This window comes from Lissotriton vulgaris, chromosome 2_1 (assembly GCF_964263255.1).
Source record: "Lissotriton vulgaris chromosome 2_1, aLisVul1.2, whole genome shotgun sequence".
Taxonomy (NCBI): Eukaryota; Metazoa; Chordata; class Amphibia; order Caudata; family Salamandridae; genus Lissotriton; species Lissotriton vulgaris.
Genome location: NC_141687.1, coordinates 888,114,810 through 888,127,535, shown reverse-complemented (window position 1 = coordinate 888,127,535; position 12,726 = coordinate 888,114,810). Strand labels below are relative to the sequence as shown.

At 49.1% G+C, this 12,726-nt stretch overlaps 1 pseudogene; it reads left to right on the top strand.

Annotated features, from left to right (window-relative positions):
- The first annotated feature begins 10,313 nt into the window (after positions 1 to 10,313).
- LOC147731366 (14-3-3 protein beta/alpha-A pseudogene) lies at positions 10,314 to 12,389 on the top strand (annotated as a pseudogene).
- Positions 12,390 to 12,726: the final 337 nt, after the last annotated feature.

The window sequence follows — 12,726 nt, the reverse complement described above, 5'->3', positions numbered from 1 at the left end:
TGTGAGTGCTGGGTGAGAGTGAAAGTGAAGAGCGAGAATGAGGAGTGAGTGGTCTGAATGCAGGGTGCATTCCCAGACACTTAATGCAACTCAGCATGTTATTGACGGCAGCGTAGGGTTTCAAATGTGTTAAACTATTGCTATTATGGCAGTAACCAGGGATCAGGGTGGAGCAAATAAATAATGTGTTGATCCCTCAACAAACTTCCAGTCTTATGATTAGGGTTGCCAGCTCATTATTTTGATGTCACAGATGGTATAAAAATAAGCAGTCACCTAAAGCTGTATTTTCAGCACTTGTCTGTGCATACTTTGAACAGCAACTATAAATAGAAAGAACTTTTGTTTTCTAGAGCTGCATTAATGATCCATGACTGATAATAAAAGGGAACAAAGATAGAAAAGTCACATTACAAATGAATCAACAAAAAGAAGGGGGGGCCGTGAGCTCGTTAACATTACAAATGAATACATACTTCTTATTTATAACCATATTTAGCAACTTGCAAGTTGTTTAAACAACACGTGGCTGACTGGCATTTTGCGTGCCTGCCTGTGTGATTTTAAAAGAAACTTTCAGGGACGTTTTAAGGATTTTGGGGCCTGTGGGCCAAATGTATTTTTGGGGCCCCTTTTCGGACCAGCTTGGATTTTATGATCCAGTCTCAGCTCTTTCATGCCTTCTTTGGTCAAATATTAAATGTGTGTACACATCAGATATTCAGAGATAGTGCTGTGTGTTTTCAGTATGTACACAACAGCAGTTCACTAATATTACACCCTTCTATTTCTCATATGTGAGGTAATGTATTGATCTTTTGTCTGCAAAATGTCTGTAATTGACTTTTATACATTAAAAATAGATGATTGAAAAACGCTATTTACATTGGGTTTAAAAATTAGTCAAGGTCATGAGGGCAAGACTCTGTAGAATAGAGCTGGCTCTTTCAACCCCCCTCCCACTCCCTTTCAAAGGCTGGGGCCCATGCCTTAAACTTCTCTGGAAACTAAGGGCCCCATTAGGATAGCGGGCGGAAAATCACCCCGACCGCCCTGGAGGCGGGAAATAACTGCCCGCCAGGACCGCGGATAAACCGGTGGCCAAATTAGGATCAACTGCCACAAAAGACCGACCACGGCGGTAGCAGGCCTACCAAAATCGCCTGACGCAGGCGGTGATGGCAAAAAAAGCGACTGCGGCGGTCGGAAAAGCAACAACCCGCTGCAAGGAAAGCGGAGACACCGCACAGGAAATTAGGATATCCCGAGGGTCCCGCGGTCGGAACCGCAGTTTCCGACCGCCGTGGTCGCACACAGGAGTGAATGGGAGAGATAGCGAAAGAGCTGCAGCATAGCCACCGCAGCGGAAGGTACATGAAAAAAATGGCGGACGATGTAAAAACACCTCAGTGATGTCAAACAATGCACAAATCAAAGTAGCCATGCTTCCCAAATACATAAAAAACATACAAATGAAACAACTAAATGCAAAACGAAAAATAAAAGCACAGGACAACTCCCACAATACACCTGACTGCCAAATTCCACTTGTACACACCCACATAGCTGAGTATTGAACCAGCCCCTTCACTGACCACAATCCTTTGCAACACTCCAGAAGAGAAGGCCTTACACCACATCTGACAGGAGAGCCAAAAGAGCACAACACATACACACAACCACCACCACCATCACACCAGCACCAACAATCCCCCAGCACACAACACAACTCACACACCAACACCACACCTGCCACCCACACACCTGCACCCACAAACACTTCAACCACCACACACCATGACCTCACAGAAGATGCCCAAATTCACAGAGGGTGAGTTGACAGTCATGGTAAATGAGATCGTCAGAGTAGAGCCACAACTGTTTGGTAGCCTGGTCCAACAGACACCATTAGCCACAAGGACACAAATGTGGGAAAGGATAGTACAAAGGGTCAATGCAGTAGGGACCACCCCAAGATCCAATAAGGAGATCATGAAGTGGTGGTATGATCTCAAGAGGGTTGTCAAGGAGAAGAGGAGCAAGAACTGGGAGCTGGCAAACATGACTGGCAGTGGCCCTCCCATCCCACCGAAAACATTCACACCATGGGAGGAGAATGTGCTTGCCGTACTGCATCCTGAGCATCTCACAGGAGTACTTGGGGGAACGGAGGCTGGTAAGTACAAACAAATGCCAAAAATCACACTGATAAGTACTTCCTTTCACAACCCAAACACCATTGCACTGTCCACCCTCACTTAATAGGTAGGCAGCCATCTTCACTGGGAGGCCTGTTGGGGGAGGGAGGCCTGCACTACCACACCCAGCATGCCCCTAATTCACACTCCAGCAGCATGGAGGCCTCACGCACCCTGGAGCATGTGTCAGCCATTGCAATGTTCTCCCTCACCTAACAGGTAGGTAGCCATCTTGTATTGGAGGACTGTTTGGGGGTGGGAGGGCTGTATCACTACTCCTAGCATGCCCCCTGTCCCACACTCAAGCAGCATGAAGCACTCCCTCCCACCCAGGAGCATTTGTCAGCCATTGCAACGTTCTCCCTCACCTAACAGGTAGGTAGGCGTCTTGTATAGGAGGACTGTTTGGGGGTGGGAGGCCTGTATCACTACTCCCAGTATGCCCTCTGTCCCACACTCCAGCAGCATGGAGGTCTCATCCACCCAGGAGCATGTGTCAGCCATTGCACTGTCCACCCTCACCTAACAGGTAGGTAGCTATCTTCACTCTTCTTGATGTGTGTGTGAGAGACCTGCATCCCTACACACAGCAACAATTTCATGCAATGCATTGACACCTGACATGTATGAGTAAACGATGTTCCTCCGCACCATGAAATTACACAGTGTTGCAATGAATAATACTGGTCGTGACTTCACAATTGTGTAGTGTACTGACAGTTGATGACACGCAGATGACACACTACTTGCACAGTGCCCAACACTGACCATTACCCATCTAATCCACAGGTGATGTAGAACTCACTGCTGAGGACCACAACAAGGAACAGCAGATCCAGTCTCCACCCCCGGTACATGGACTCTCGGATGTCCACTCTCGGAACAGTTTGGACAATGAGATCCAGGCCAGCCCATCTGGTGTGCCACAGACCCAGAGGTCCCAAGACCCCATCCTCCCCACCACCACGTCTGCTGCAACAACAACAGCACAGCAGACCCCTGCAGTCACGGCCTCTGCCTCCACCACTGCCACCTCCGTCACCATCACCACCACCACCACCAGTACCACCAGTACCACCTGCAGCACCCTCCCTGTCCCAGGGGATGACCAGGCCACACCAACAACTGTGGAGGGCAGGGAGAGTGTGCGTGGACCCAGAGTGGCGAGGCAACAGGTCCGTGGCAGCAGGGCAGGTGGGAGGGCCAAGGTCACCACCAGACCTCAGGAGGAGTGGACACCATCCCTGGATCACTTCACCAGAGTTGTGGAGGCATACCAACAGGTCCAGGGACAAAGTGGCCGGTCTGATGAACTATTAAGGGAGCTCATCCTGCTGATGAGGTTCAGCGACAACCGCCTTGGACAGATGGTGGACCTCATTGGGCCAGCAAGTGGCGTTACTGAGGGACAGGCCAGCGTCCCAAACAACACCTTCGCCCCCTCAGTTGTGCCACAGGATGGCAGTGCACCATCCTCCTCTGCGGCCACAGAGAGGGGTGAGTCCTCAGATGCCGCTGGCCAAGCAGTAGTCCCCCCCCAGAGATCAAGGGGGCATCCTAAGAAGAGCCTGGGAGTCTCTGGAGGCAAAGCACCAGCCACACGCCAGTCACAGAGCCAGCCTTGATGCCAACCCTCTTCCCCACTGCATTGACTATTTGAACTGTCCTTCCCCACACTGCCTTGTGAATGGCACATGTCTGTTTGGCTGGGTCACCACATTCATGTGGTCTCTACTCTTGCATCTCATCTACTATGACTGTCAACTCACTGCTCCATCACCACCTGCATGTGAAAATGCACGCCCCCCTCACATGTCAACTTTGTAAATAAAACACCTTACACACTACAATTTGTGCAGTCTTGTCTTCAGTGATATTTTGACTGTGTCCAAAATGTCCATGACCTATACAAAAGATGTACATTATGTAGGCCAGGATGACTCCCTAGCACCTAGGCAGACACAACAGGCGTCAGTGTGCTATCACAGACATAACACAACACCAAACATCAACATAACTGTACAGGCAGACAACACAATGTGCAGCAAGTGTCAACAAACTGAGTCCTGTATATGGTCACATGCGAAATGTCACTGACACATTTCTGCATACAGATCACTCCACATGTGCCTGTCTGTTACATCCGGGCATAACCCTTCACAACAACAGCACCACACCAGACAATATACAAGTCGTACCTCGTCACCCACCTTCAAGTGAAGTAGTGGTTGATGCGCTGTTGGCACAGGTCAACTCCTTCCTCCTCTCCACTGTCCTCATCACTGGACTCAGGTCCTTAACAGGCGGTGGCCTTGGTTCCTCACCATCGTGCATGAGCAGGGGGATCCCCTTGTGGATGGCCAGGTTGTGCAGCATACAGCATGCCACAACGATCTTGCAGACCTTCCCAGGTGAGTATGCCAGTGCACCTCCTGTCCTGTCAAGGCATCGGAATCTTGACTTCAGCACGCCAAAAGTCCGCTGGATTACACGTTGGGTCCTGCCATGGGCCTCATTGTACCGGACGTCACCCGGGGCCCTGGGATTCCTTAGCGGGCTCAACAGCCATGGCCGACTGGGATATGCCGAGTCACCTGTGAATGACAAACACCCATTGCAATGTCGTACAGCCAGAGTGCAGCAGGTAACACACAGCACGCCATATCAGTAGGCATACTCACCCACAATCCAAGCATGCTCTGGATGCAGATTTTACATCATCCGTGGCACCATGCTGTTCCTCATGATGTACGAATCATGAGCATAGCAAGGAAATCTTGCACACACATGGGAAATGGTCATGTCCGCAAGGCACACCACCTGCACATTGATAGAATGATAATGTTTACGATTTCTAAAGAGGTGCTCAGTTGCCTGTGGTGGCACCAGACCTACATGGGTGCAATTGATTGCAACAATAACATGGGGGATGCGCCTAAGGGGATAGAAGTCACTCTTCACACTGGCCAATTCTGCTCCCCTAGGGTAATGAATGTAGCAATTCTTATATCGCATCATGGCTGCAAGAACATCCCTCAGCACATGGCTGAACATGGGCTGCAACATCCCTCCAGCGCTTGCCACGGTCTCCTGGAAGGAACCAGTTGCAAAAAAGTGGAGGGCTCCCATCACCTTGTATGTGGGTGGGAATGCTGTTGGATAGTGGCGGCAAGGCTGCAGGTGGGGCTCCAATAGATCGCACAGGGTCTTCAGTGTTGGTCTATCGAGGCGCAATTTCTGAATGATTGCAACATCCTCCATGTCCTCCAGCACTGTCAGGTGACGTAGGAGATTTGGCCGCCTCTTAGTTGAGATGTAAATGTGTAAATGTCAGTGACAACCATCATGAGATGACCACCGCACTCACCATCAATGTCATGGTAAAAAAAACACTGCCCTAAGAGATGCATGGCACACCAGGTTATATGCGTGGCCAGTTGAGACACACAGAGGGTGCACCTCTCCACTTACAATACACAGGTGGCGCAAACAACACATAGGTCAATGTGAATGCACACATACTGAACCACCCATTTCACCTGTGAACGCCTAGTGCTGTGCCATCCGCCAATTTGTCTTACATGACCATGACTGTATCATACCCATCTGCTGTACCTGTCACACCTCAATGCATCATGTAAACTCTGCACACATCCACAACACAATGACCACAGTAGAAGGAAAAATGTATGTTGTGTGCATGAGCTAATGTGAAAGCACCAGCCTGGTACAATACCGTACAGTGAGACAAGCCTTGACAAGCTCAGCACTGAGGCACAACACAATGATTTCTTCAACATCATTGACACCTGCTTAAGAGTGTCAAACATCATCAACCATCAAATGCATAAGTGACAAGGCAGGGATCACAGAACAAAGTGCGTCACACAGAACATGCGTCTACCTGTGCATGATATGGAAGAATGGCATTGTGTGTATAATGATGTGCCCTTCACCATGTTGCATCTGTGTACTGATGCATTGTTCACGATGGACATAGCCAGTAAATGGTACTAATATGGCTGTAGCTACCGCCTGGCCACGGCGGTGTGACACCAGCACCACCCCCATCACAAGTGTGGTAGCCATTGGCATGGAGACATGTGTAGATGGCTGAGGGCATGATCCGCCACCCAAATGGCGGTAGCTGCCGCCTGGCCCCGCGGTGTGACACCAGCACCACCCCCATCACAAGTGTGGTAGCCATTGGCATGGAGACATGTGTAGATGGCTGTGGGCATGATCCACCACCCAAATGGCGGTAGCTACCGCCTGGCCTCTGCGGTGTGACACCAGCACCACCCCCATCACAAGTGCGGTAGCCATTGGCATGGAGACATGTGTAGATGGCTGTGGGCATGATCCGCCACCCAAATGACGGTAGCTACCGCCAGGCCCCCGCAGTGCATCACTGCCATGGAGCATTGCCTACAGCTAATGGCAGCGATGATCGCAGTGGCATGATGCAGATTTGAAAATCGCAGAAGGTGTGCACCGCCACCGCAGAGGCGGTCATTGGATGCTTTTGAAAGATGCACCATCGCGGTAGCACACCCCGGGCACCCACGGTGCATCACTGCCATGGAGCATTGCCTACAGCCAATGGTAGCGATGATCGCAGTGGCATGATGCAGATTTGAAAATCGCGGAAGGTGTGCACCGCCACCACGGAGGCGGTCATTGGATGCTTTTAAAAGAGGCAGACCTGGACAACCAATTGTTGCAGGTTTTGAGCTTACAGCCGAGCCCAGGGGGCTATAAATCTGTGGGAGTGAGCCTCACATTTCCACTGCTCACAGAGCCTGCTGCCTTGGACTCTCTCCTGATGCTGCCTCAAGAGCCTGCTGCCTGGGACCCTCTCCTGCTGCTGCCTCAAGAGCCTGCTGCCTGGGACCCTCTCCTGCTGCTGCCTCAAGACCCTACTGCCTGGGACCAACCACCACTCACTTCCACCAAAGGGGTTCCATGTCCACATGGATGGCAAGGACAGAGAAGATCCGTGCCAGTCCATTCACAAGTGAGGAGTTGGAGGTCCTCGTGGATGAGGTGCTGGCACAGTACCCAAGGCTGTTTGGTGGTCCCAATGTAGTGGTAAGTCACCATGAAGGTAGCTGTAGGGCAGGGGGGTATCAGACGTGTAGTTGTGCTGCTGCAGAATATGCCTGGGGGTGTGGGGTTGTGTCAAACACTGACAGACAAGCTGTCTCCAGGGCGAGGGAGTGTGTGTCCCAAAGTCACTCTTTTCCATGCCTGTACTTGTATGTGTGAGTGGGGTGTGTTACATTGTCAGCCATACAGAGCCACTGGATGTTAGCCATGTAGGTGCCAGGACAGTAATTGATTGTGTGAATATTTCAGTGTGCCCCTGTTGTCTGACTCAGTGTGACCCAGAGAGTAGGTCCAGTGCCTGCCCACCCAAACGAGAAAACCTGACCAGACTTACATGCTCCTTGCTACAGTTCCTTCACAGTGAATAGTAGATATGGCCCATTTGTGTCCTCTATAATTTCACACTTGCACACTTCTGTCAATGCATATTTTGTTGATGCATCCTGCATTTGTGAGATTGTCATGGATCCTCAACGACCCAATGTATGCCTGCAATCACATCTGTTTGGGCCATGCAGAGTGCCCTTGTGAGGGGTGCCCCAGTTTTGGAGGGAGGGAGGTTACAATTGGTACTGAGTCTGTGTCTTGCTACTGTACTGATAGATTGTGGTACCTGACACTGTGTAACTGGTCATTTACCCTTCTTTTATCTCATACCTGCAGCTCAAGGTACACCAGCGTAAGGCCGTGTGGAGGGCCATTGCAGCAAAGGTGCGAGCCCTGGGGGTATCGAACAGACGACGCACCCACTGTCACAAGAGGTGGGACGACATCAGCCGGCTGGCAAAGCAAGTGGCAGAGATGACCTTGGGGATGGTACCACGCACAGGGCGTTTGGCACGGCGCAGCATGACTCCATTGATGGGCCGCATCCTGGTAGGGACTCATCCAGACCTGGATGCACGTCTGAAGGAGTTTCGCCAGCAAGGTAGGGGTGGTGAGTATCTGGGGAGGGTGCCTTTTTCTGGGAGTGGATGCATGTGTAAAGGGCCTGTGGCAGCGGTGACCCATGTGATGTGCGTGTGTTGCTGTGCTGTGCTGTGTAATGTGAGTGGCTGTTGTGATGTGTGCTTGTATGAGGCATTGGGCCACCCTCGCCTTAATAAGCTGATCCTACCTGCTGTACTTTCACATTGCCAGATGTGTTAGGCTCCACATGGTCATTCATCATTGGGATAGTGTGGGGTATCTATTATGGGGTGAACAGCAGTGTCAACTTTCTGAGTGTGACTTCATTAATGCCTACTTTGCATGCACCATCATCGTTGAGGCCCACACATCTGAAAACAATGTGCCCCGGATTACCACATGGGGCTTGCTATGGCCAACTTGGCATTGTGGACTGTGATGTCATAATAGGTGTGTGTGTTGTCCCTTCCTGTTCCCTGAAGGTCTGTCAGTGGTAATAAGTGTTGTACCCACATCAAGTCCCTAGGTGAGGGCAGGGCAAGTTGTGTGTGTTGTGCACTCCATCTGCGGGCATGGTGTAGTGCTGTGTGGCATCAACATGGCTCACTCATGGCAGATATTCAGCGTTACAGGCACTGTTGTGGTCTATGTTGTGTGTTGCTGCATTGTGATTGCAGGGTGTGGTGGTTACCATGTAGATTTGGGCCTCTCCTGTACTGCACTGATTTGAAATGGTGTGACCAGATGATGACACTGACACAACCCTGTATCTCACTCTCATGCAGATTCGCAAGAGACCACAGAGGAACATGAGCCAGAAACCAGTGGTGGCGAGAGTAGCACAACAGCTGCAGCGGAGGCCAGTGGCACAGAGCCCACCAGCGCATCTGAGGAGGACCGAAGTATGCAGGAGGAATCCGTGGCTGAGACACAGAGTACCACATCATCTGATGCCAGCGGGAATGCATCCATGTTGGCAGGCAGAGGGGATGGGAAGTCTGCATCATCATCTACCACCCAGCGGCCAGTGCCCAGCCTCCCATCCACTTCCTCTGGTGCTGCCCGTATCCGTGTCACTAAGATGGGACAAGTCACATTCACACCTGGCACCGCTTCCCCGGCACCTGTCCCCCCTGCTGCCCTCAGTGCAGAGTGTGTAGAGCTCCTGCGCCAGCTTTGTGTGGGCCAGACCGCCCTGCTCAATACCTTCAGTGACCATCACCACTTCCCATCAAGCCCAAGACAGGGAAGTCATTTCATATTCTCAAAAAATGGAAGGGCACTCCTCAAACCTCTCCCACCCACACTGTGTCAGAGGTCTGCATGACTCCACCTCCACGTGCCACTATGCCACCTGGTCCACACAGCTCTCCAGCTTGCAAAGCCACTGTTAGCCCCACATCACCTGGGGCTCTGTCACCCCAGTCAAGTGGGCCTGCTGTCCCAGACACACAGCCAGGTCCAAGTCCGCATGACAGCCAGGAGTGAGTTGACGCCCCCCTCATATGCCTGTGCCTCATACAGGTGTGCTAGTCCTGACCATTGTTTACAACCTGGGTGTGTTGCTGGCCCTGTTGCTCTGCTGTGTTGGGCTCTCCCCTGTGCCATGGACACTGGCCTTGTTGCTCTGCTGTGCTGTACTCTCCCCTATGCAGCCTCTCATGTACTTGCTGTCTCCCCTGTGCTATGGATACTGGCCCTGTTGCTCTGCTGTATTTGGCTCTCCCCTGTTCCATGGACACTGGCCCTGTTGCTCTGCTGTGCTGTACTCTCCACTGTGCAGCCTCTCATGTACTTGCTGTCTCCCCTGTGCTATGGACACTGGCCTTCCTGTTTGTATTTGACCCGTGCATACTATCTTGCATATGATCATCATTTTGTGCCTTGCTGTTGTCTCCTATTGTTCTACTGCTACATCTGTGCAATATGTGAATAAATACAGTTACTCCTGTTGTGTGTTTTGTCAGTGACCTTGCTGATTAAAGCTATTTTGGTGTTTGCATTTGATTGGCTGTGCCCCATGCTCTATGTCCAGGTACTTCCTGGACAGGGTTGCGCACGCTCTTTAGTGATCTGGGTGTCACGATTGCAATAGGGCATTTTGCATAGTAGGGTGGAGTTTTCCGGAAGCGGAAGTGACGAACTGAACGGAAGTAAGAAAACGACCGTAAGGCTGCCCGAGGACGGAAAGCTACGGCTGCTTTCGGTGATTTATCGTGAGCATTGGTGAACCCGGGCCGCGTTGTAGATATGGACCCAGCTGAGCTTGTGCAGAAGGCTAAGCTCGCCGAGCAAGCCGAGCGGTATGACGACATGGCTGCTGCCATGAAGGAGGTGACTGAACACGGGAAGGAGCGGACCAATGAGGAACAGAATTTGCTCTCGGTCGCATATAAGAACGTAGTTGGGGCTCGTCGCTCGTCCTGGCGAGTCATCTCCAGTATTGAGCAGAAAACCGAAGGCAATGAGAAGAAGCAGCAGATGTCCAGGGAGTACCGCGATAAAATTGAAGGCGAATTGCAGGAAGTCTTTTACTTGAAAATGAAAGGGGACTACTACAGGTATCTTTCTGAAGTGGCAAGTGGCGACAAAAAGAAAGAAACAGTAGACAAATCCCAGGAGGCGTATCAGTTAGCCTTTGAGATTAGCAAGAAGGAAATGCAGCCAACACATCCGATTCGACTTGGGCTCGCTTTAAAATTTTCAGTGTTTTATTATGAAATTCTCAATTCTCCTGATAGAGCCTGCCACCTGGCAAAAACGGTGTTTGATGAGGCAATTGCTTAGTTGGACACACTCAATGAAGAATTTTTCAAAGATAACACTCTTATCATGCAGCTTCTAAGGGATAACCTTACTTTGTGGACATCAGAAAATCAGGGAGACTATGCCGATCCTGCAGAGGGGGACAACCAATGACTGCCACAATTCACTATCTGTTCACCGTCGCTCAGTATCTTACACATGTATTCCCTCGTGCAACATGTAATGAAAATAGTTCATCGACTTTCACAACCTCAGTGTAGCTAACATTTTGTGGGATGAAGAAATATTTGCTTGGCGTTTGTACTTTAAAATAAGGTACAAGCTAAACGGATACACTTGGTTTCAAAATTTTCTTCTATTCATTTTCAATTCCATCTAGATTTGTATGGTTACTGTGGGTTTTTACGTTTTTTTAATGAAGCACTGTGAGTAAATGGGGTTTTGTGAATGCAGTTAGTTTAACAAACTCTAACCGGTAGAAAAAGTAAACAAGAACATGTTACTTTTTATTTTTAAACTGGTAATTAAGTCGAAGTACAATTCTGTTCTACAACTTGTACAGAATGTTTTAGAGCTCATACTGTGACCCTGGTGAGGGTGGTGGTTGAGGGAGGACAGATGACCCATTGTCATTCGGCAAGTAATAAATGTACATAACTCCTATTCCCATTCACAATACTGCTATACACTCAATTTTAAACAGAAGCTTATGGTATAAGATTTGTAAAGTGGTAATCTTAGTGCTCTATGGTATAAACGTTTGAGACCACTGCAGTTCTTTCCTAAATTCAGTAGTGATGAATCATTTAAGTGATTCATTGATGGCATTGACAATGAAGCTCCCCCTCATTGTAGCAATTGACTGAAAGCTTGAGCGAGCTTCCAGGTACTTTTTCATTGCATTAATTGTAAGTTATACATGACAGTGGTAAGTTCAATTTTGTTTTCCAGGAAATACTGTTAAGCAACTATTGTAGATAAAATAATGAATACATTTCAAATTGTCTGTCCAAGGATATTGATTTTCTTAATTTTCTTTAGTTAATTTGCTCTTTCCAAAATCTGGCATTTTCTTGCTTGTTCAGTTCACTTTTACAGGGGCTCTTAGCATAACAGATTTAATAATTCGTATCTGTTTGCGTTTTTGATATGTTTCAATATGTTCAATCATCCCTTAAATGTCTTAACATTTGCACGCATCTTACCCTATTCCCTAATTGAACCTTTGCACACTTTATTTGTATATGCCTGTTAATTCTCCAGTGAAAGGAGAAAAGTGTAATTAGTCATGGATTTGAGTTTTTAGATTTTCTCCCTTTTATTTTGCTGCTATAAGTCTTCCTTCAGTTTCATGTATATTACGGATTTCAATCACAGAAAGGTCTGCATTAATGTACTTGAATGGAATTCCATGCTCTATGTATCACTTCAACATTGCAAAGCTCTTTGCACGCATCAGATTTTGTAGACATGGGTGACAGGGTCTTCTGTCCATTCTGAACCTGATAATAGTGTAATCTATGATGGCTATTTTACTTGCCATGCAGTTTTCGTCTTGGTGATTTGCTATTGTTGGCTACACTGTTCACATGGAAGGTTGGGTGACACTGCCAGCAAAGGGTATGATGCTGTGTAAAGGTTTGGGAGCAGGCTGGGATATGTAATGATGTATGTGTGTGGCTTCATTTATGTGTGCCCAGCCCTGTATGTGTATGGTCATCTTGTGTTGGCCCTTAGTCCTGGT